Source organism: Mirounga leonina, unplaced genomic scaffold (assembly GCF_011800145.1).
Source record: "Mirounga leonina isolate KUSES-001 unplaced genomic scaffold, KU_Mleo_1.0 Mir_168, whole genome shotgun sequence".
In the NCBI taxonomy this organism is placed as follows: Eukaryota; Metazoa; Chordata; class Mammalia; order Carnivora; family Phocidae; genus Mirounga; species Mirounga leonina.
Genome location: NW_023270426.1, coordinates 280,504 through 303,976, shown reverse-complemented (window position 1 = coordinate 303,976; position 23,473 = coordinate 280,504). Strand labels below are relative to the sequence as shown.

Below are 23,473 nucleotides of genomic sequence, written 5' to 3'. Positions count from 1 at the left end.
TTTCTTTTTTAACTTAAAAAGCCATTCGTAGGAGCTTTGACTTTCATGAGAATTCCTCATGACCTGCAGGTTACAAGCCCCGCCCTGTGCCACACAGAAGGTTCTAGAAAAGGGCAGGTGAGGCCGGGCAGCTGGAGGTCTTTGGGGCGTGGCCAGCATGGTGGCTCAGGAAAAATCTGGCCACTTAGCATGAGCCACCTGCTCCAAGGTGACCTGACCCGAGGGGCCCTGGACTGTGGACTCCTGGCTCCCTGGGACAGGAGGACAAAGCTCTCTGGAGGGAAAGGCATGCCAGCCCCCAGCAGGGCCCAGGGTGCTTTACCTTCTGCATCTAGTAAATATGGGGGCAGGTGGGCACTAGGGGACCAACCATTGCAGTGTACCCAGGACTTTTCTGGGACTTCCAGTGCTAAAACTGGGGCAGTCCGAGGCAAACTGGGATGGGCGGTCACTCCAGTGGGCAGCCCGTGAGGAAGGGAAGAGGCTCTCAACACTGCCTATGTACCACCTGCTTCCCCCCCACTTCCCACCCTCTGTCACATGGCCTTCCTTCTGCTTCTCAAATCTGCCAGGTCTAGTCCTACCCCAGGATCTTTGCATGAAGCGTATCTCTATGCGGCTGACTCCTCACTGTGCTTCCTGACATCTTCCCTGACAACTGTCTGAAAGTCCCCTGCCCCCAGGGGACTCTCTGTGATGGTTTCTGGTTTTCTTTTTTTATTTGTTTTTAACATTTTATTTATTTATAAGAGACAGCATGAGCAGGGGGAGGGGCAGTGGGAGAGGGAGAAGCAGGCGTCCCGCTGAGCACACTAGTGTCCCTTGTTACAGCGTGGGGGAGGGAGGAGGGCTTCCCAGAGGTGTGGGAAGTTTCATGGGGTCCCCGAGGGGCTGCTGCCAGCATCCTGGCCCATGATGCCCCTGCAGACTGACTCACACTCCCAAGGGGCCTGAGTGATTCACTCTTTGTCCCTCTTGAGCCCCAGGCTGAGGCCCACATGCCCTCTGGAGACTTTCAGCGGGGTTTATTTCCCCGGCCCTCATCTGCCCAGTCTGTCCGGCTTAGGGGTGACCCCACTGTCTTCCAGCTGCCCCATCCCTCATAAAGCAGCGGCTCCCTGCCCTTCAGGGCTGCTGGGCCCTTCCGGGGGGCCGGGAGGTCACAGGGGTGCTGAGCAGGGACCTGCCATCTCCAGCCACTCAGAGGGGCGGGGCCCGGCAGACCCTGGTACCCCGACACCTGCAGATCTTTCTCCCAGCCCCGGGACAGTCAGCCACACTGTGCCCACCTGTGTTTGGGGCAGCCTTACTGTCTAAAGAGCTTCACTGAGACATTTACTTCACATACCATACAATTCACTCCATGGCCTTGGTATAGGACATTCTGTTTTAAAACATTTTTATTATTTTTTTTAAATGGTGGTAGGGGTGCCTGGGTGGCACAGTGGGTTTGAGCGTCTGGCTCTTGGTTTCGGCTCAGGTAATGATCTCAGGGTCGTGGTATCGAGCCCCGCGTGGGGCTCTGCGCTCAGCAAGGAGGCTGCTTGAGGATTCTTTCTCTCCCTTCTCCCTCTCCCTCTGAGCCTCCCTCTTGTGTTCTTTCTCTAAAATAGATAAATAAGGGGGCGCCTGGGTGGCTCAGTCGGTTAAGCGTCTGCTTTCAGCTCAGGTCATAATCCCAGGGTCCTGGGATAGAGACCCACGTCGGGCTCCCTGCTCAGCGGGGAGCCTGCTTTTCTAGAACTCTCCCTCTGCTGCTCCCCCTGCTTGTGCTCACTTTTTCATGCTCTCTCTCTCTCAAATAAATAAAAAAAATTAAAAAAAATTTCTTCCTTTTTTAGGCCGAATAATCTATTTTATTGTATGTGTATTCCACATTTTGTTACTATATTATTTTTTTAAATGCTGGTAAATTGTACATAACATAAAATTTGCCTTTTAGACCACTTTTCAGTGTACAGTTCAGTGGTATCAGGCACATTCTTAACGTTGTGCCACCATCACCACTGTCTGGTTCTGAAATTTTCCCTCCCACCCCCCAAAAAACTCTGTGCCCATTAAGCATGAACTCCCCATTCCCACTTCCCCCAACCCCTGGTAACCTCTAATCTATTTGCTGTCTATGAACTTATCTGTTCTAGATATCTAGATATTTCAGTATAATGTGGAATCCTACGGGACTTGTCCTTTTGCTGTCTGGTTGATTTCACTTAGTGTCTTGTCTTCGGCGTTCATCCATGTCACACCATTGTTATGACCCGAATATCTGTCCCTCTGGAATTCAGATATTAAAATCCTAACCCCCCAGTGTGATGGTGTTAGGAGGCGGACCTCAGGTCCTTTGCACAGCTTTCAGTCAGCCTTCTGCAACACGGAGATGTCCCCGCTGCTCTGGCTGCTCCCAGAGCTCTGGAGGGGGTGCTGGGATGCCACGGGGAGCAGGGAAGGGGGCTCCTACCTGTGGAGATGCCATGTGCCAGAAGGGTGCCCAGCAACCCTGCCAAGAGGTGGCAGCTCTTTGACCCTGCAGATGAACTAAAAGATGCTTAGAGAGAAGGAACTTGTCCCAAGTCACACGGCTTGCGTGTGGCAGAGCTGGGATTCAAACCCAGCTGTGTCCAATTCCAAAGCACTTGCCTTTTTTTTTTTTTTCTTTCAAAAAAGAATTCGGTTCTGCCTGGGGCTTCTCCCATCTATTCACATAATGTTGTCTGGTGTCCCCAGACTCACGCAGCTCCTTTGCCATCCTGGGTCCCGTCCTGCTTGGTGGAAGTGGGAGGGCTGGGGTTACCTTCGAAAGTGCTCAGGGTGCTCGGCCCCACCCCCCAGTTTCAGATTCAGTGGGGCTGGAGTGACCCAAGAATTTGCATTTTTAATAAGTTCTCAGGGGATGCTATTGCTGCTGGTCCAGCAAACACAGTCGGAAACCAGTTGATTTCTCCTCTCTCTTTAAAGATCATTGTCTTTCCTACAAAATATTTCATGCCTCATGTCCTTTTTTCATGGTGCCATGTTGCCTTCTGCGTGCTCAGGGGATGGGGGGCTGGAGTCAAGTTGTGAGTTTACGAAACCCCAGAACACCTGTTCTGGGCTCATAAACCACCCGAGGTTATTTCTACTCCTACTACTGTTAGGAAGAGTGAGCATTTCTGTGTGCTGGGTGCTGTTCTGAGCTCTGTTACGCCAATCCTTATGAAATTTGCACAGCCGCCCTCTATCTCATCCTATCGAGGAGGAAACTGCACGCAGAGAGGGCAAGTCACTGCTTGAGGTCACACAGCATCAAGTGGCAAGGCCAGGATTTGGCCCTGGGGTAGTCAGTCTGGTGTCAGAGTTCATGGGTTATTCTCAGCTGGGACAGAAGACCCTCACCCGTTCTGGCGGAAATTGGCTGAATAGCCTATACCAAGGTCCTCATTCCCCGTCCCCCCCTCATTTCTCCATCTGATTCCCCAGTCTTTGTGAATAGCATCATCATCTACCCCGTAGACTCTGGGAATGCAGGTGGATGCATCTGGTCACAATTTCCGATCACTGCCTCCGAATAGGAAAGGCCACAGGGTGCCGATCTGTGTGGCTGACCATGCCTTGGCGCTGTTCTGGCATTTTCCATGTTCTACTGGAAACTCCACCACAACTCCGTGTGGCAGACACTATTATCCCCATTTCACAGACGTGGAACCGTAGCATCAAGAGGTGAGGTAACATGCCCCAAATCACAGTCAAGAAGAGAAAGCATCACAGTCATCCCCTTTCTGTCCCTACGGGGTCTCGTGCTAACATCTCTCTATGGGTTGATGGTCACAGCCTCCTCTGTGGCTCCCTGTTTCTTCTCATTCTCTACCTGGTGGTCCCTTTGAAGCCATCCACAGGCTCCCCACTTCCTTGAGACACAGTCTAGGCTGGTTGGCCAAAGCCCTCTCAAGCTGAGCCAGACGTCCCCCTCTGGCCTGCTCTGCCCACCCCGGACTTGTCCTCTATACATCGCTCCTGGCCTACCTTTTGCCAGAACACCATGGCCCCTGAGCTGTGTTGCTCATGTCTCCAATGTCCTTTCTCCCATTTCTTGCCAGAAAACTCCTACTCATCCTTCAAGACCCACCTAAGACACGCACTGTCTTCTGAGAAGTCTTCTGGTTGCCTGCCCACACTTGGTCAGGGATATTTACTTGCTATAGTCCTAGTGCACTGGGATGGAGCCGTCTGCCCATCTGTCTCTCTGCCAGCCCCCGAGCCCCACAAGCAGGGATCACATCTAGTTTGCCTGGGTCCTCTGAGAGCTGGGTCTGAGGCCCAGGCCGAATCCAGCTAAACTGGACCAAGGTGGCTGGTCACCAGTGACCCTGGAAAGAGGCTCTGGATTCTTGGGTGTCCACCAGCAGCTTGTGTCCGGGTCTGATCTCCGGTGGGCGGGGGGAAAGGAAAAGATGCGATCTTTATTTTTAGGTACCTGTGCCTGTCCCCCTCTGCCCACTGGGGCAGGAAAATGGCCGTTTATGAACCAAGGGCAAGCTCTTTCTAGCCAGAGCTGCTGGAAACCACTTGGGGCAGATGGAGTCCAGGGAAATGGCTCTTAACCACTCTCCAGGGAGAGCCCTGAGCCCCCAGATAATTAGCCACATGTGTGTGGGAGGCAGGCCTGTTTTTTTCCCAAGGATTTATGAGAAGGGGGAGTATTCTCATTGACCTCCATTTCAGGAAAGGCCTCTTTCTGGAACACTTGCCGAATATTCCATCGACAGCAAAGCACATATACTGGCAGTCAGCCTGCTTGACATCGTCATACCCGGCATATGTTTCTTGTCTCATGCGCATTTTAGCGCTCACTGCAGGGACTGCGTATATTTCTGAAGGTCCCTAAACACAGCTCTGAATGAGGCACTTATAATTTACCCTTCATGAAAGCCGTCTCTGCTCTTTCCAAACATACTTGGAAGTGGATTCAAAGTTTATTATTATTTTTTTAATAGACAGAAAGAAAGTGTTTGTGAATTCTTCCTCACCAGCCCTCCTCCTTGGAACCCTGGGAACGAGTCCTTCAGCTCGCAGACACCGACACCCTTAGGGGTGACCGTGGAGGTGTAGACACGGGTCATCTGTCCGCTCAGACGTTTCTCGAATTCACCCTCTGTTTACTCACTTGTTGGCTGTTTCTTCCTCCACCCCACTCACTTTCTTTCTTAAAGATTTTATTTATTCATTTGACAGAGAGAGAGAGAGAGAGAGAGAGAGCATGAGCAGGGGGAGGGGCAGAGGGAGAGGGAGAAGCAGACTCCCTGTGGAGCAGGGAGCCCGAGGCGGGACTTGATCCCAGGACGCCGGATCATGACCTGAGCCAAAGGCAGACACTTAACCGACTGAGCCACCCAGGCACCCTCACCCCTGCTGTCTTTCGGTTCCTTCTACTTAGGCACTGCTTCCTTATTATGATTCATCCACCCACTGAGCCCTCTGTCGAAACACGGCTCAAGACATCGCGTGTCCAGGTAACCAAAGCTCCATCTGGATATTTGTTTGCCCATTTGTCCACCCACTGAGTTCTCCATCTTTGTTTATCCATCCTTTGGCTCGTCCATCCTTCCAACGTTAGCGCCCTTGGTGCCAGGGACTGGGGAGGCGCCAGAGGAGCTGGGAGGAGCCGCGCAAGCAGTCAATCAGGACGCGGCATGGGGAGTCACGGGAGGGACAGGTGCAGTGGGCGCGGCACGGATGCCCGGAGCGGCGCCGGCTCAGAAGGGAAGACCGAGCCATGCGCAGGGGGAAACGTGCCCCCTCCGTCCCTGGTCTCCTAGAACCCACGGAGCAGCAGCTTGGGGTCCAGGGCCACCCCGCGGCCTGAAACTGTTGTGTCAGAAATAGCTTTCTTCACTGGGCCTGCTCAAATGTGTCTCTCTCTTACTGATCCTTAGGGCCATCCTGCACCTCCATTCTGCAGAGGAGGACGCCGGGGCTCAGGAGAGCGGAGAGGCCGGAAAGAAGTGGCAGAGCCCACCTGTCACAGTTTGGGGACTGGTGGTCAGCCTGCGCAGCCCACTGCAGCCAGTGGCCAGTGGGAGGCCCCCAGGACAGCACCAGTCATCGGCCTCTCTGTTTCCCCTCTGTTTCCAGGCTGCTTGGGACTTGGGCTCCGTTGCTTGGGGTTGCACCCCACAGGTCCTAGAGCTAATGGGACATCCCTGGCAGATAAATTGTGATCCCTCTCCAGGAAACCTAAGGCTCAAAGTCCCCTTCCCCCCAACCCTGCTATTTCACTGCCTCTTTTCTCCTGGCCTTGGGCCAAGGGGCTGGGAAAGAGGGCCTTGCTTACAGAGCAGGGACCACGCAGGCCACATTCCAGGCTCTGGATCCTGCAGAGAGAGTGGCCATGGTCCCAGAGAGAGCATTCTGGGAGCTAGCTCACCCAACACTGCCCTGCCTGGGTGAGCAGGGCAGGCAGCACCCCACCCCCCCTGCAGGGCCTCAGAAAGGAGGGAGTTATCTTCTATTTAATTCTTCACAGAGGTCTTTAACTTAATGTGGTACATTAATTAATTGTGTGGTTCAATGAATTTATTAAAACAACAACCACAACCACCACAACAGAAAAGTACCATTTGGTGAAGACACACAACCAACCCTAACTGATGTTAGTTCTAGATGCTTCAAGAGGGAATGAACCTGAGGGACCTTTTTTTAATTAAAAAAATAAATAAAAGGAGCCTGCCCGGTAGTTAAAGATGGGAGATGGAGTGCATACATTTATCTCTCCTATGTCCAGAACCCCGAGCTCCAAGGGCAGAGAAGTCAGGAGAAGACGCTCCAGCAGTAATATTTAGGAAGCTGGGAAGGAGACCAGTGAGGGGTTACTGCCTGTACAGAAATGGGACAGACAAAAATTTAAGCCAGCAATGGGGAACACTGAAGAATAACCAGTCTGCCACGCTGAACACCCAAAGCTCAGGAACTTGAAGCACCGGTTACCAGGGGTCTCAGATTACGGTCCAGGGGCCAGTACTGGTTTTTGTAAATGAAGTTTTATGAGGACACAGCCACTGTCTTTACTTATGGACTGTCTATGCCCGCTTTTGTGCTATAATGGCGGAGTCAGTTTCAACGGAGATGGTATTGGCCCCTAACCTGGACAGTTGCCCTTCCTCGAGCTAGGTGGCAGCCTGGAGCGGGAGGGGGGGGGCGGTTATTTTCTGGAGACAGAAAAACAGTGTCTAGCCTGCAGGATGCCAGGCAAAGGTGAGGGAGGAGTACCATTAACTGGAAGTTTACACATGGAATATGGAGGCCCCTCCACATCTCCTTCCTCAACAAGGCTCCAGGACGTGGTCAACCAGGCCTTTGCTTACAGGCAGGAGTTGAGAGGGCTCATCCTAGGGAATCTGATGAGCCCAGGAGAAAGATCCAGCCAGCTCCCACTCCTGCAAATCCACTGTTGACCAGTCCCCTCTGTGTCCATGCAGCTGCTAATTGGCTTTTTTACCATGTTTTTTACCATTTTTCATGTTCACCATGAAAAATGAACCAAAGATTCTGGACAGCTGAGAGAGTCTCTTGATGAAAGACAGAGGCCAAAACAAGTGGGGAAAAGCAACTCAGAGGATGCAGGTTTTCAAAAACAGAAAACATAACAACAACAGCAGAAGTAAGTTCAGAGAAATGGTAGATATATCCATGAAACAAGATCGGAAGGAATGTCCAGCGAACATTTGCACAAAATGGCTTGCAAATTGAAAACGTGGAGGCAAAGATTAGAATGTCACTAGAAGTAGAGAATAAGAATAAGGCTGGGGGACCGGGTGGGTAGGCACCTGTTGTAGTTATGCTGGAGGGAGATGATAAGGCCTCCCAAGCCAGGCAAGGGACTAGAGGTGGAAAGGGCCTTCAGATGGATGGCAGGATTGAGGATTGATGGCTTGAGGACAGTGAAAACCGACCTAAGGGTGTGTAGGAAAACAGCCCGCTTGGGTGGTTCTGGCCTGGGGGGCCCGGGATCGGACTTCAGGCTCCCCAGTGCTGTCAGCTCCAATGCCTCAAAGCCCCTTGGCCCGGCAGGAAACCCTTCTCCAGGTGGCCAATTTCAAGTTGCATGTGTCAGCTGGATTTTCGGCTCACAGCCACGCCAAACCTGCCTGACAGTTCACTGCCCAGTTGATTTCCAAATTTTATGAAACGAATTCCTTCCCAGGTGAAAACAACCCTATCTGATTTCTTCTGCAGATGATCCAGTCAAGATGGAAATCTGCTGAATCTGACGTTAGAATCCACCAGGGTCAGCTTCCATTTCTTTTTCTTTAATTTGAAAAAGATTTTATGTATTTAAGAGAGAAAGAGACAGGGTGAGTCGGGGGAGGAGCAGAGGGAGAGAGAATCTCAAGCAGACCGTGCTCTGAGCAGGGAGCCCAACCTGGGGCTTGAGCCCATGACCCTGAGATCATGACCTGAGCTGAAATCAAGAGTTGGACGCTCAACTGACCGAGCCATCCAGGCGCCACTCAGCTTCTGTTTCTAAGACAATTGGACAAAGCCTCTGTTCCAACTGGGCCCCTCAGATGGGGTGGCCTGCCCCCTCCCCCCGTCGCCAAGCCCGACCTCCTGCCCTGCTGCCCTCCCTCAGGAGGGTCTGCAGGAGAAGGGCCTGGAGACTCCCACCATCCCGCCTATGTCAGAGCCCCCCGCTGTCCCTCCCTCAAACATTATGAAGTATGACCCCCAGACGTGCTGTATTTCTGTGGGCTTTGACTTCCTTGGGCTTTTTCTGTCCCCAATCCCCACATCAACTCTGCACACATCGTCCACTTCCTCCTGTGTCACACAGGGCGTGTCCTTCCCCTGATCAAACCCTCCAAGCCTTCCTCTGCGCCTCCCCTTGGCCTGCACCGCTCTGTCTCCAGGGCTACATCTGTGCCCTCATTTCAAAGCCCCCGCCCCCGTGAACCATACGCAGACCTTCTCTCTGCTCTTCCCACGTGCCCACCCCTGGTCCCGCTTCAGAGGAGGTGGCCCTCGCCTGGGAAGCCCTGCCACCTTCCCGTGGCTGGCTCCCTCTGTCATTGGGGTCTTAGCTCAAATGTCACCTTAGCTCAAGTGACACTCTCTCCGCCCAGGTCCCCAGTGCCATCACCATATCTTGTCACCTGCCCACTGCCGGTCTTCCTGTTATGAGAATGTAAGCTCCTTGACAGGACAGATCTTGTCTGTCTCAGTGCCTGGTGCTTGGCATAGAGCGGGAGCTCAGAAATACTTGTTGAACACATTACATGAGAAAACAGAGGCCAGTAGGGAAATGACTCACCCCCAGTCACACACTAGCAGAGGCCTGTCCGGCCTGGGCACAGACCTGGCTGTCACAGTGCTCTGTCTGCTGCCGGGTCCCCTCCCCTCACTTGGGTACCGGTGTGGGCATCGACTCTGATGAATGCCTCCTGGCCAAAGGAACCTTCTAGAAGGCAGAGATGCTGCTTCTGGGTTTCTCTTGCAGAGAGAGATGCAGAGCCTGCAGACCAGGGTGCGTGGTGCAGGGGTCCCACGTGGAGGCCTGGGGAGCCACCCAGACCTGGGCTGAATCCCAGCTCCGCCTTGGGTAGCTCACCTCATTTCCTGATCTGTAAGCCCAGGATCACATGGCATCTACATTCTGGGGTTGTGAGGCTTACGTAAGACCTGCCACTCAAGGGCTGAGCACCAACCAGGCGCTGGGGGAATGCTGCAGTCAAAATGAAAGAGGCTGCTCTGCCTGCCAGGGACTGAGGCTCAGAACTCACAATCCAGCTTGAGCCCCCTGCTCTCATGAGGGGTCCTGGCCGTGGGCCCCCAGGGCTCCGCAGATGGCCCCCAGGGAATCAGCGGCTCGCTGATAGTGCCCCATCGGGTGGGATCCTTGGGTGCGTGGGGCTCTGAGGACGGACACAGCCGCCACCAGGAGGGCGGGGCAGACCCGAGTGCCACAGGGCACACACGCCTACCCTTGGCTTCTCGATTTCTGGCAGAGCTGGGACATCTGCTCGGTGTTTCATCTTTTAATCCCAGCCGTTATCAGCTGCTGGGAAAGAGCCCAGCCCAGTCTCCAAGCTGGCAGAACCTTCCTCTGAATTCCATGAAGAGAACAAAGAGTTCCCCAAGAGTGACACAGCTTTCTTGGGGGGGACCAGCAGGCAGGGCCGGTCCGGGAGGGAAGCACGTGCAAGCCGAGTGAAGATGCCTGGCCAGGGGGGTGGGCAAAGCTGCCAGGAGGCTGGCCTGCCAGGGACTACCCCGGGCTCTGGGCGTCTGAGGCCGTCTTTTCTATGAGCACTGCCTTTGTATTGGGGAACTTAGGCGCCTCCTGGTAAGTGTGAAGTTCCTGGTCCAAGACCACCCCGGGCCAGGTGGGTGGCTTGGCTGTCTCTCCGATGGGTGACCCCCCCCCCCCAGACACCAACACTGCCTCCTTCCCCAGAGCTCGAGTGGTCAATGGTCATTTATGGCCTCCCCAAACCTTTCGATCACCCTCTTCACTTCTGGATGCTTCCCCTTAAGCATCACCTTCCAACACTGGTTACAAACTTCCCTGCTTTCTTGGGTTGAGCTGTAGGTGTGATTTACAGCCCACCCATCGGTCACATCTGAGCTGAGTTCCATGGGGACAGAGGTGGGGCTCAGGGCTCCCATATTGCAGGGAGAGGCAGTGGGCTTCTGAGCCAGCAGACACGACGCCCCCCCCCTCCGCCAACTGATCTGGCAGGAGCGCTATTGGCAGGCTTCCTCAGAGGTGGCTCTGGGAGCCATTCATGGAAGCTTTGTCTTCCTTCCTATCCCTTAATGAATCTGTTTTTCTTAAACTAGCTGGAGTGGTTCTGTTGTTTGCAACTCTGGATCCTGACAAACTCATCCAGTGACTCCCTGGCAGGGTTTCAAACCCTCTGCCCTACAGGGATAAGTGGGTTCCATAGATCAAGGGAACAGACTCATTAGCAAAAAATGATGAGACAGGCCTCTTGGTCTATATTTGATATTTGGCAGAAATGTGGTTCAAAGAAGCTTTCTTTACTAAGAGAAAAGAGAGTGTAGGCCCCAGAGTAGATGGTGAATGATAGGAAATTTAGGGCTCGGGAGACAATAAGGAAGAGTGGGGATTGTGGCACCCCAGAGACAGTATACGTAAAGGGGGCAGTTACAACAAACTGTTTCCAGATCCTTCCATTTTTTAAGAGAAGCCAGAAAACAGAACTTTTATGTGAAATGTCCCATATTTTTAGATGTCTTTATTTTATTACTTCTTTATTTTTTAAAGATTTTATTTTTTTTATTTATTTAACAGAGAGAGAGACAGCGAGAGAGGAAACATAAGCAGGGGGAGTGGGAGAGGGAGAAGCAGGCCTCCCGCTGAGCAGGGAGCCTGATGTGGGGCTCGATCCCAGGGCCCCAGGATCATGACCTGAGCCGAAGGCAGACGCTTAATGACTGAGTCACCCAGGTGCCCCAAGATGTCTTTATTTTTAAGTCATCTCTACTCCCAACGTGGGGCTCGAACTCACAACCCCTGAGATCAAGAGTCACACGCTCTACCGACTAAGCCAGTCAGGCACCCCTAAAATGTCCCATATTTTTAATTGCTAAGTCACGCTTAAAAAATACATTCCAGGCCAAAAAATCCCCAGAAGCTCAACATCTTCAAGTCTGGGTTTTGCCTTGGGGCTGCCCCTTTGTGACTACAGCCTAAGGGATCAAGTTCCAGCTCTTTTTTATGGCATTTAAAGTCCTTTGCAGGAATCCAGCCTGGTTTCCTCCCCCATCTCCGTTCCTCTCCTCCCCCACCCTGCCATGCACAGACCCTTTGCTTTTTATCCACGCTGTTTCCCTGTCCAGCCACACCCTTTCTCTCCTCATTCCTGTGCCTGGTGAATGCCTATGCATCCTCTAAGACCACTCCGATAACCAAGTCCTTGGTGAAATGCACCCCAATCTCCTGGATCTGAGGCATCCAGCGCTGGGGCTCCCACAGTCCCCTCTATGTCCTTCTGTCTTGGTGCTTCTAACCAGCAGGCCCTCTCTGTCCCCAACCCAGTGCCAGGAGGATATCCAGATTTACAGAAAGCATGGGCAGTGGGCTGCTCCTGGGGTCTGAGAGAGCACCTGTCCTAGTGGAATGGGGAGGGCTGAGTTTTGGGAACCCAGCATGGGGAAAGCAGATCTGTCCTGCTTCTTTCTGCCTTGGTGACACGGGGATCATCCCCAAACCTGGCCGGGGGCGGGGGGCAATGAGGGAAACCACAGGGCAGCTGGACTCCTGGCCAGTGAGGGAGCCCCTGGCCAGCCCTCTTTCCAGAGCTTGAAGACATCTGCATACCTTTGGGGAGAGATTTTCCCCTTTCACCCTAGTGTAGTAGCTAGCGGAGTGTGTGGTCTTGTCTCTGTCCTCCATCCCATGCCCTGGGGGGAAGAGTTTGAGGCCCCTCCGGGGTGCAGGCTCAGCACCCCAGGCCCTTCCCTTCCTCCATCTTTGACTGAAGAATCACCTTGCCTTTCTCCTGTTCTCCTGGGTGGGTGGGGATGCATGCCAGTGTCCCCCCACCTCCCCCCAACTGTAACCTGGCTCACTTTACATCTATTAGGCTCTGTATAGTGCTGGGGGAGGCCAAATCTCCAGGAAGCCTCATGATGTCTCTCTTAAGTTGGTGTTAATGCCTGTTTTAGGACTGAGGAACCAAGGCTCAGAGCGGCGACGTGGCCTGCCCAAGGCACGCACTTGAACCAAGACCATGCCCTTGATGCCAGTCCTGCTGTCTTCCCAAAAGTAAGGACTCTCTATTGCAGGGCAGGAAGGGAGCCACCAGGAGGCACTGAGCAGCCTTTCCCTTGTCTCCTGTTCCCCAGCTGAACTGAATCGAGCTTATAGGAACACATCCCTCTTAGCATTTCCCAGGGGGCCAGAGTGCTAACCACTTGCATGTGGGAGAGCCTCTAGCTGGGGAGCATTACCTAAGCAGCGCCCCGGTTTGCTTTTCCTAAGCTGTGCTTTCTCTTAAGACGTGGAAAATCTGAAGGGAGAGATGCAGCCCTAGAAAAGCCCCACTGGAACTTGTCATTTACCTTCCATCTGTACGTAGGCAACAATACATGTTTGTTTTAAAGATTTTATTTATTTATTTGACAGAGAGAGACACACACAGAGAGAGAGAACACAGGCAGGGGGAGTGGGAGAGGGAGAAGCAGGCTTCCCACGGAGCAGGGAGCCCGATGTGGGGCTTGATCCCAGGACCCCTGGGATCACGACCTGAACCGAAGGCAGACGCTTAACGACTGAGCCACCCAGGTGCCCCAACAATACATGTTTTTTTTTTTTTTTAAAGATTTTATTTATTTATTTGAGACAGAAAGAATGAGAAAGAGAGAGCACATGAGAGGGGGGAGGGTCAGAGGCAGAAGCAGGCTCCCCGCCAAGCAGGGAGCCCGATGCGGGACTCGATCCAGGGACTCCAGGATCATGACCTGAGCCGAAGGCAGTCGCTTAACCAACTGAGCCACCCAGGAGCCCAATACATGTTTTTTTTAAAGTTTATTTATTTTTAGTAATCTCTACCCCCAGCGCAGGGCTTGAACTCACGACCCTGAGATCAAGAGCCACGCGCTCTTCTGAAGGCAACGGTAAATCTAACAGATGACGTGAGCCCAGCATCTACTGCTGTCTGAATATTTTCACATGTGTCAAACCATGTTATCCTTCTACATCTTAGGAGGTGGGGATATGATCACTAATTTTACAGATAAAGGGGATGGAGCCCACAGAAGTGACCTTCTTGAGGTCACACATTCCTTAAGAAGGAGCTGAGACCCATACCCAGGACAGCTGACTTCAAAGCCTTCCCCACATGCCGGGCCTGGCAGCCTGGGCATATTCCCAGTTTTCTTCAAGGCAAGAAGAGCACCCTCCATAGTTGGAGGTGCCCCCCGCTAAGGCAAGGGAGCCCAGCTAGTGGGAAGACCCTGAGTTAAACTTAGAGCTTGTTCACGGCCAAAGGCAGGACAGCAAGATGGGAAGGTAAGCTTTATGGTTCCCTGAGGACCAGCTGTTGTGTGCCAACCAAGAGAGATTTTTCAGAAGCAAAAAGTTTTCTAATTAAATAACAGATGGGATTGCAGAGCGATGCCCCATTTTGAACCTTCTAAGACCTTTGAATGCAAATGATGTGTTCATAATAATTTTGGGGTACTACATAATTTCCAAATCAAACCTGTGTTTTGGGACTGAAAGTGATGGATGGAAGGTGACCAGGAATGTCACGGGGCACAATAGAACTTTCATCCAGTGTCAGGGGAAGAATATTCCCCATCAGCAGGTATAAGGAGGAAGGAAGACAAAAATAAGGATGTTGGTTGCTTAGATCACATGATTTCCCGACTCCGCCTTATTCCATGAACTTATTCTATGAACCTGGGCACAATCACACACTGGTTATTCTCTCCCGAACCTCCGAGCCAGGGCAGGTGGTCTGGTTTCCATTTAATATCTGGAGACCCTCATGCTAGAATTTGCCAACCCTTCCAACCCTATATGAAACTTCAGTATCTCCCTAGGGAAGGGAAGAGAGCTCAGAAAAGGAGTTTCTGCCCAACCTGTTGTCAGTATAGACTGACAAATCCAGGGGAAGGGTCTGCAACAAGCCCAGCAGACTTGGAACTACTATTAGACACTGTAATAATTTGCAAAGTTATTGCAAAATGCCAGTTCGCTCATCACATTGGAGCTATAATTCATCAACCCTGTTTGCAAAGAATTCCAAGTGATCCACGGTATGCAAAGAACTGCTCTATCACCAGTCTTGTAGGGGGCTATGTTTGCCATCTGGTTGTGGGCTCTGTCTTGCCCTATATGAGCTGGCAGGCAGATGGGGAAAAGAAGCCCTTTGTGACATGGGCAGAGTAAGCTAAGAGAGGCACAGTTCTGGGGCTATGAGGAGGGTGAGATGAAGCTGGGACCTGGTGTAGGCTGTGTCTGAATCCATTTGAGCTGCTATAATGAAAATACCAAAGGGTATTTCTGGGTGGCTTCCAAAGAACAGAAATTTATTTCTTACATTTCTGGAGGCTGGGTGTCTAGTGAGAGCCTGCGTCCTGGTTCAGAGATGGCCAACTTCTCCCTGTGTCCTCACCTGGTGGAAGGGGCAGGGGAGTTCTGGGGTCTCTTTTATAAGGGCACTAACCTCATTCATGAGGCTCCACCCTCTTGATCTCATCACCTCCCAAAAGACCACCTCCTAATGCTACCATGTTGGGGGTTAGGATTTCAACATACGAATTTGGGAGGAACACAATCAGTGTAGAGCAGGCTGGCACACATACTTAGGTATTCAATGACATCTAAATGAATCTGGCTGTTCCTCAAAAAGTAAAATAGAGTTACCATAAAATTCAGCAACTCCACTCCTAGATATATACCTCCAAAGAACTGAAAACAAGTGTTCAAACCACGTGTACAAGATTGTTCAAAGCAGCATGATTCACAATAGCCACAAGGTGGAAACAACTCCAATATCCAACAACATATGACTGGATAGAATGTGGCACAGCCGTACAATGGGATATTATTCCACTATAAAAAGTAATGAAGTACTGACACACACTAGGACGTGGATGAACCTTGAAAACATTATGCTAAGTGAAAGAAGCCAGACACACAAAGCCACCTATTATATGAGTCCATTTATATGAAATGCCTAGAAGAGGCAAATCCATAGAGATAGAAAGTGCATTAGTGGTTGCCAGGGAGTGGGGGGTGTGGGTAGGGGTGACTGTTCATGGAAAGGGTTTTCCTTCTGGGGTGCCAAGAATGCTTTTGAACTAGGTAGGGGTGGTGGTGGTGGTGGCACAATACTGTGAGTGTATTGAATACATCGCATTGTTCACTTAAACTGGTTAATTTTATGTTATGTGAATTTCACTTCCATAATTAAAAAGAGAGAACCCAGCTCTGGCAGGGCAGCCTGTCTCATCTCTGACTTAATAATGCTTTTAAAAATAAACAAAATTTAAATGGGGGGACTGGCTACGGTAAGTGGGGAGAAGGGAAAAAAAAAGAAGGCAAAGCTGGGGCACCTGGGTGGCTCAGATGGTTAAGCGTCTGCCTTCGGCTCAGGTCATGATCTCAGGGTCCTGGGATTGAGCCCCACATGGGGCTCCCTGCTTGGCGGGGAGCCTGCTTCTCCCTCTCCCTCTGCTGTTCTCCCTGCTTGTGCTCTCTCGCTCTCTCTGTCAAATAAATAAATAAAATCTTTAAAAAGAAAAAAAAAAAAAAAGAAGGCAAAGCTGAAGCAAGTGCAGCTTTGGTGCAGCTGGTTTTCCAAGCCCTCCGTTTTACTAAGGCATGGCTTGCGCTTGCAAAGAATAAAAGTACTTCTCTGGCAAAGCCAGCCAGTGGCTCAGGGAGGCAGACACAGGAATCATGTGGATGTCTCCCCTCTGTCCTTGGCCCACCGGCAGAATTTATTTAGAGGGAGCAGCCCTTTTCAGAGGGGTCTGAACATGGAGACCTGGGTGTGTGGGGAGAAGGGCTCCCTGGCCACCCATCCTCGCTCGGGCTGGAGGGCAGCCACCGCCCTGCACCCCCTCCCGTGCTGCCAGCCCCCAGGAAGGAGTTCATGTGTCTTGTACATGACCCGGTTTCACCCACTTTTTCAGCCTGGAGGCAGGCTCTTATGGCAAGTCCAGATATCGCCTCTCCCCAGTTTTAAAATGAGTGCCATAACATGGAGTAAATTCAAACACATGAGACCCTTTCATGAGCTGGGCTGGCTGCCAGGCTCCCCAGAGGTCTGGAGTGGGAAGGAGGTTGGGGTGGGGCAATTCCTTCCAGATCCACTGTCTCTTGCTCTAGGGGTACGTGGGCTCTGCAGGGATGGGGGAGGCTCTGCAAGGGGCTCTCTGCTCTACAAACTTTCTTCCTCTGGTCACAAAAGCAGCATTCACTGTCAACCACCCTATCATCACTTTAAAAAAATACATATTTTATTTATTTATTTATTTATTTATTTATTTATTTATTTGAGAGGGAGAGAGAGAATGCATGTGAGCAGGGGAAAGGGCAGAAGGGGAGGGGAAGGGAGAGAATCTCAAGCAGACTCCACGCTGAGCGCAGAGCCCAACACGGGGCTCGATCTCACGACCTTGAGCCGAAACCAAGAGTCTATCTGCCTGAGCCCCCCAGGCGCCATCCCCCACCATCACTATTTAGTGAGGGGAAGGGGTTCTTGGGATCATAGAGGAATCAAACTAATAATGAGGGAAGTTGGGATACCTGACATTTATCGAGCACGATGCTAAGTGCCTTGTGTGGGTCATCACACGCAGGCAGGGAATATTCCTGGGTTACCACTGAGGAAACAGGCTTGGGGTGGTGAAGTAACACACTCTGGGCCACACACTTGGGGGTGTGGGCGGGGGTGCCACTGGGGCAGTTTTACCCCAGGGCTGCACTCTTAACTGCATACAACTTTCTGTACCTGGGACCTTTGGGGTGTCCATGTCTGGCCTGTGTTCCGGAAGCTTCCTTGTGTCCCACCTGGGAGGCAGCGGGATGGTGCAGAGAGCACAGGTAGGGACATGGAGACCTCAGAACCAGCCTGCCCAGAGGGACAGTGACATCTCAGCTGGTCACTCTGAGCTGCATTTCCATGATGTCCAGGGAGCACAGGGAGATAACAAAAGCAACCAAGCATCTGGAACATACCTCATGCACATAAGGAGCTATAACAAGCCTGTCCTACTTACACCAAGGACAGGCTTTCCCAAACATGGTGGAGCAGCAGCTTATGGTCCAAAGGCAGCTTTTTGGGCAAATCCGTGCATGCCTGAAACCATCCTGGAAGATCCCAAGGAAAGTGTCAAGCCAGAAGCAACATCCAGTCTCCTGAGGCTGGGGCAGCAGTCTGTTCCTCCCAGAGCTGGTTGCTCCCAGGTCCATGCTAACACCAGTTAAAGCAGTCACTTGTCTGGTGGAAACCATGTACTTAAAGCCTAGATGCTCCCTGGGGACCATACAGAACAAACCCAACCACTCCGCCCAAAGGCCCCAAAGAGATGGACAGGCACAGTCCTGGGCCCAGGTCCCAGAAGCATTTCCGTGAAACGTGAATTCCACAGCCCTATGCCGTCCTGGAAGCCTCTCTAGCCTTGCCCCATCTAATACGTTCCTTCCCTCTACACCATGGTTCCCAGAACTGAGCCCTCAGGGCAAAGCGGAATTATCACCTCCCTTGTTGAAGATGTTATGCTCCTGTTGATGATCCTGCACTGGCATGCAGGCCCAGGAAGCCATGATGGGTATCTCACTCAAGGCTTTCTGCTGCCCCTCTCTGGGCCTTGACTCATTCATGTGTAGAGGGTGCACAGGTAGAGGTCTGATCTGTTTCTGTGTGGCTGGTCTGCTGTGGGATGAGCAGGAAGGTGTTGGATGGGTGGGGGAGTGAGTCCCTAGCCGTCCCTTGGCTGTGCAATGGAGATACATTCTCACTGGCTCACCACCAACTATACGTGTTTAGGGAAAACATGAGAGAAATGATTTGAATACCGAGGCTATATTCCCTTATGCACTGGAGTAAATTTAAGACGGGGACATGAGTCTACCAGCCCCTGAGTACACCTCGGTTCCCACAGGCCTTGTGTGAGGGAGAGTCTCCAGCTGGACTTCTGGCGTTTGGTGGCGAAAACCTTTCTGGTCCTCAAGTGCTCCTGAATGCCAGCCCAAGCTATTTGCACCTGTTCCCCCCAGCACTGGAGCAAATACTGGCCCTGTGGGGTTTCAGAGAGATGGTACATTCCTGCATTTTAGGGGCAATTGGGGAGATTTTCAGGAGGAATGGGCCATGCAAGATTTTTGCCTTATGTAATCACTTTAGAATAAAAATCCCACCTAAAATGTGACTTTGCAACAATTACTGATTTTGCACTAACCCTCCAGCTCTGGGAAGACAAGGGTCATGTATTTCAGTTACCTGTGTCTCCTCAGGGCACAGTCTAGTCATTGGGACATCACAGAAAGGGTGGAAGGATGGGCGTGTGAATGAGTGATGAATGCGTGAATTGGGAAGATGAATGGGTGGAGAGTGGCCAGATGGGGGGATAGAGCGATGAGTGGGTACATAGGTGGCAGGTGGATGGATGGCGGAGGGAGAGATGGGGGAGTGGATGGGTGGATGGGTGGGGGAATTTATAGGCACATAATGAATGATGGTTGGGTTGAGAGGATGAGTGGATGAAGTGTGGTCATACTGGTGGGTAATGGATGTACCAGTGGGTTGGGTAGGTGGGATGTGGATGGGTAGGGGAGTGGATAGGTGGGGGGGTGGATGGGTAGGTGGATAGAGGGGCAGGGGGTAAATGGGTGGGGGTGTGGATGGGTGAGTAGATGGTTGGTTGGGTGGGGGAGTAGATGGGCATATGGATGGGTGATGGATGGGTTGAGGGGATGAGTGGGTGGAGTGTGGCCATACGGGGGTAATGGTTGGACAAGGGGGTTGGGTAGGTGGGGTGTGGATGGGTAGGGGTGTGGAGGGGTAGGTGGTAGAGGGGTAGGGGGTGATTGGGTAGGGGAGTAGATGGGCACATGAATGAGTGATGAATGGATGGTTGAAGGGGTGAGTGGGTAGATATGGCCAGATGGGGGTAATGGATGGACAAGGGGGTTGGGTAGGTGGGGGGTAGATGGGGGGGTGTAGATGGGGTGTGGATGTATTGGTGGTAGAGGGGTAGGGGATGAATGAGTAGGGGAGTGGATGGGCACATGGATGAGTGATGAATGGATGGTTGGGGGGGGTGAGTGGGTGGATATGCCCAGATGGGGGTAATGGATGGACGACTGGGTTGGGTAGGTGGGGGATGGATGGCTGGGAGGAGGGATGATGGGATTCTGGTGTTGCCTATCACTAACCCTTTGACCTTGAGCATATCACACCTTTGACTTTGGGGATGATATTCCCTCCTTGCCATGTTCTTGTGAGGAATGAATCCACGAAAGCATGGAACCTGAGGCAAGGATGGGCCTGGCCGAGAACCAGGCCACCTCTCTGACCAGCATCCCCCAAAATGGGCTCACGTAAGAGTAATAAGCAGCTTCCCAAAGGACCTGTGTTAGAACAGCTTTATGGGTGCTCCTGAGCAGGAGCAGAACAAAGGGCGAAGAAAGCTGGTGGTCTTGGCAGCTAACTTTCCCTCCTGCCTTCACCTCCAGGGCAGAAAGAGTCCCCCCTCAGTCCCACTGCTCCAGCTATGAAACCGGCTCTGAAGGCCAAGTCGGGGCCGCCCTGCCTCACCATCCCCATCCTCCAGGCCTGGGCTCCCCAAACCTCCCGGAGCTGCTGATGCTGTGGCCCACGACATGCGTGGACCATCTACCAAGGCTCAGGAGTGTGGGGCTGCCATTGCCCGAGGTCCAGGAGAAACGAGCGAGGCTGGTCACCAGAATAGAGGTGGACAGGGGCGGGGCCCAGCTTTTCTTACATGACATTACCACCTCCCCTCCAAAAAGCCACATGGTCATCGTTCCTTCTGTGGACAAGGACCGTGAGACAGAGCCCCGTGGCTGATGTGTGCTGGCTGGGGAGCCGAGAGGCAGGTCGGGTGGCATCAGAGCCCCTGTAGCTGTGGCCGTCGCATGAGACAGGGACCTCCCACCAACCAGCCAACTAGCTCTGTCCCTGCATTCTGACGGTGAGCAAACAGAGTCCCTCATGCTGAGACACTCGGTCTGACCTCCCTCGTGGCCACAGTGATGGTGAGCGGGACCGGGCCTTCCCTGCTACGTCTTCACAGAGGGAATGAGAACCTTGTCTGGGGAACAGAAGGCAGTTCCTGCTTCCTCCCCCAAACAGCCCCCAAATGCCCTGAGCTGAGACCCTTGTGGGCAGGGGGCACTGTGGCTTGCCCCTAGGACGAGTAGCCCCCTCTTGCAAGCTCCTGCTAGAACGGGGCACGGAAAAGCTCATATAAGCCTCCTCCGCTCTGAGTGACAGGGTCCACAGTTTGTCTCCAAAATCTCCAAGTCAACAAGGACAGGGAGGTGATGTGCTTCCATGTAAGGCCATGCCTTGGGCTTTGCTCCTGGCCCTGGGCTGGGGAGGCCAGGGGGGGGGTCAGGAGAGTGGACGCTGGGTCCCAGGTGTGGCCCGCCTGCATGACCACAGGCTGGCTCCTCTCCGTCCCTCTGAGCCCCTGCATGATCTGGGCCTCTGTTATCCCCTGAGCCCCTCAGCCACCACTCTCCCTCTGTCTCCCTCACCCCTGCTCTAGCCAAATTCGTCTCTGTGCTATTCCTGCAATACCTGCATGCCTCTCACCTCAGGACCTTTGCACGGTCTGTTCCTGCTGCCTGAAACACTCTACCTCACTTGCCAATCAAAGAGTTCTGCCAGCAGAGCAGGTAGGACAGAGGAGCAGCCCCATCATTGCCCATGTCCAGCTGGGTGATCCTGGATGGGCCCTTCACTTCCCGATGCCACGGACTCCTCCTCTGCAAAGCAGGATCTACCAGGAGGGGCTGACATGAGCAAGAAGCCCACCCGTGGAGCCAGCACAGGGCGAGGACAGAGAAGGCTGTTGGGAACACTTACTTATTTAAAGAAAGAAGATGGTTGTGACGTGACAATAATTCTCAACCCTTCCGTTTCAAAAGCTCCCCCTTTTCTATTGATATGCATTCTTATTAGGTCAGAAATCAGGCTTTATTAATATTTCATACAGAAACTGCCAAGAGTACCTGGAGAAGGAAATGATTAAATAATAGAGAAATAGTAGAAATACATAGCTCTCTAGATTTAAAGAAAGATGGAAACTCTCAGATGGCCAAGGCCTGCAGCACACCAGAGTTTGGAAAGAACCCATACCTCAGGTTGTCACCATGTTTCTGTCCGCGGTCATCTTTGCCAAGAGCAAGTCAAAAACCATTCTGGTGAAAATGCTGAGCCAAGCTGGGACAGGTTACTCCTTCAACACTAAAAGAAGCTGACTACGGGAGAAACTGACTCTCTTGCATTATGATCCAATTGTGAAAACAAAAGTCCTCTTTGTGGAACAGAAGAAAATACGTTCCCTCTAAACAATGGATTGAAAACGAATTTGATTGACAAATGAGAATACTGAGGGTGGGATACTGATTCAGAAATTCTGCAGCATGTAAAAAAAGAAGAGGAAATGGCACGGAATCACTGTCTCCTGTGATTTGAAGGCCATTGTGAAGAAAAAGAATGTACTGAAACAAAGTTCTTCATTTTAGGACATACATCATTGCATCACATTTATTTATCTTTCTGGATATTTTTATAGCCCTTAATAAAAAATATTAAAATAAAAAAAAAAGAACCCATACCTCAACGTGTTATAGTGAAGTTCAAGAGTGTCAGAGACAGCAAGGTCTAAGGGAGAGAGAGAACCGACCCCATGACGAGGGACCAGATTCAGATCGACACCACGCTTTCCAAGGGACTGAGCGTGTTGAGAACTGACATGAGTTTTGAAGTTTTCACAACTGCGCCTGGAACCTGGAGCTTTACATCTGGCCAGCTGGCAACTGAGTATGAGGGGGTGACCAGGACATTCTCACACAGGAGGCCACACGAAGACCCACCCACGGGCAGCAGTCTCGGAGAAAAGACTCAGAGCAGCCACAGAGAGGCCCCAAGACTCACACGATCAAGCGGTGGTCAGATTCCCAAGTGAAGACTGTTGCCTCCACCCCCAAATCAGTTAATACCAAGAAAGGAGACAGGGGAGGCATGCCCCTAATGGCACGATGGTGAGTATGCGGGGGGGGGGGGGACACATCGGGGACATGAGGTCACAGTAAAGGTCATGTCTTGACAGAGAGGCATATGGATCACAATTTTCTTTGTAAAAAAGAAAGCATTCACAGAGAAACACAGCAAAAAGCAGGAGACATGCTGAAACCATAAACTTCTCAATAAAAAGACAGAGACTGTTCGTTGGATAAAACTCAAAATCCAGCTGTAAGCTTTTTACAAGACAGACAACTGAGCCATAAATCAAAGTAATGAAGGGGAGGAGGGGGTGTATCTGAAATTTGTTGAAGCCGGATGTAGGTCCATGGGAGTTCATTACGCTACTCTGCCTACTTGTGCAAATGTCTGCATCTTTTTTCTTTATAAAATACTTTTTAAAAGAGTATTTTTTTAAAGATTATTTATTTATTTGACAGAGAGATAGAGAACACAGGTAGGCAGAGAGGCAGGCAGAGGGAGAGGGAGAGGGAGAAGCAGGCTCTCCGCTGAGCAGGGAGCCAGATGTGGGGCTCGATCCCAAGACCCCAGGATCATGACCTGAGCCGAAGGCAGCCGCTTAACCGACTGAGCCACCCAGTGCCCCTAAAAGAGTATTTTTTAAAAAAGATTTATTTATTCATTTTAGAGAGAGGGAGAGCAAGCAAGCGCGGGGGAAAGGGGAAGGAGCAGAGGGAGAGGGGCTCCACCATGCAGAGCGTGGAGCCCGATGTGGGGCCTGA

General features: G+C 51.9%; 1 protein-coding gene and 1 pseudogene across 1 annotated transcript in view; one reads left to right on the top strand and one right to left on the bottom strand.

Annotated features, from left to right (window-relative positions):
* The window catches only part of COL23A1 (collagen type XXIII alpha 1 chain), a 308,363-nt gene that overhangs the window by 71,638 nt on the left and 213,252 nt on the right, over positions 1–23,473 (bottom strand). The window lies entirely within an intron of this gene.
* LOC118016516 lies at positions 21,857–22,094 on the top strand (annotated as a pseudogene).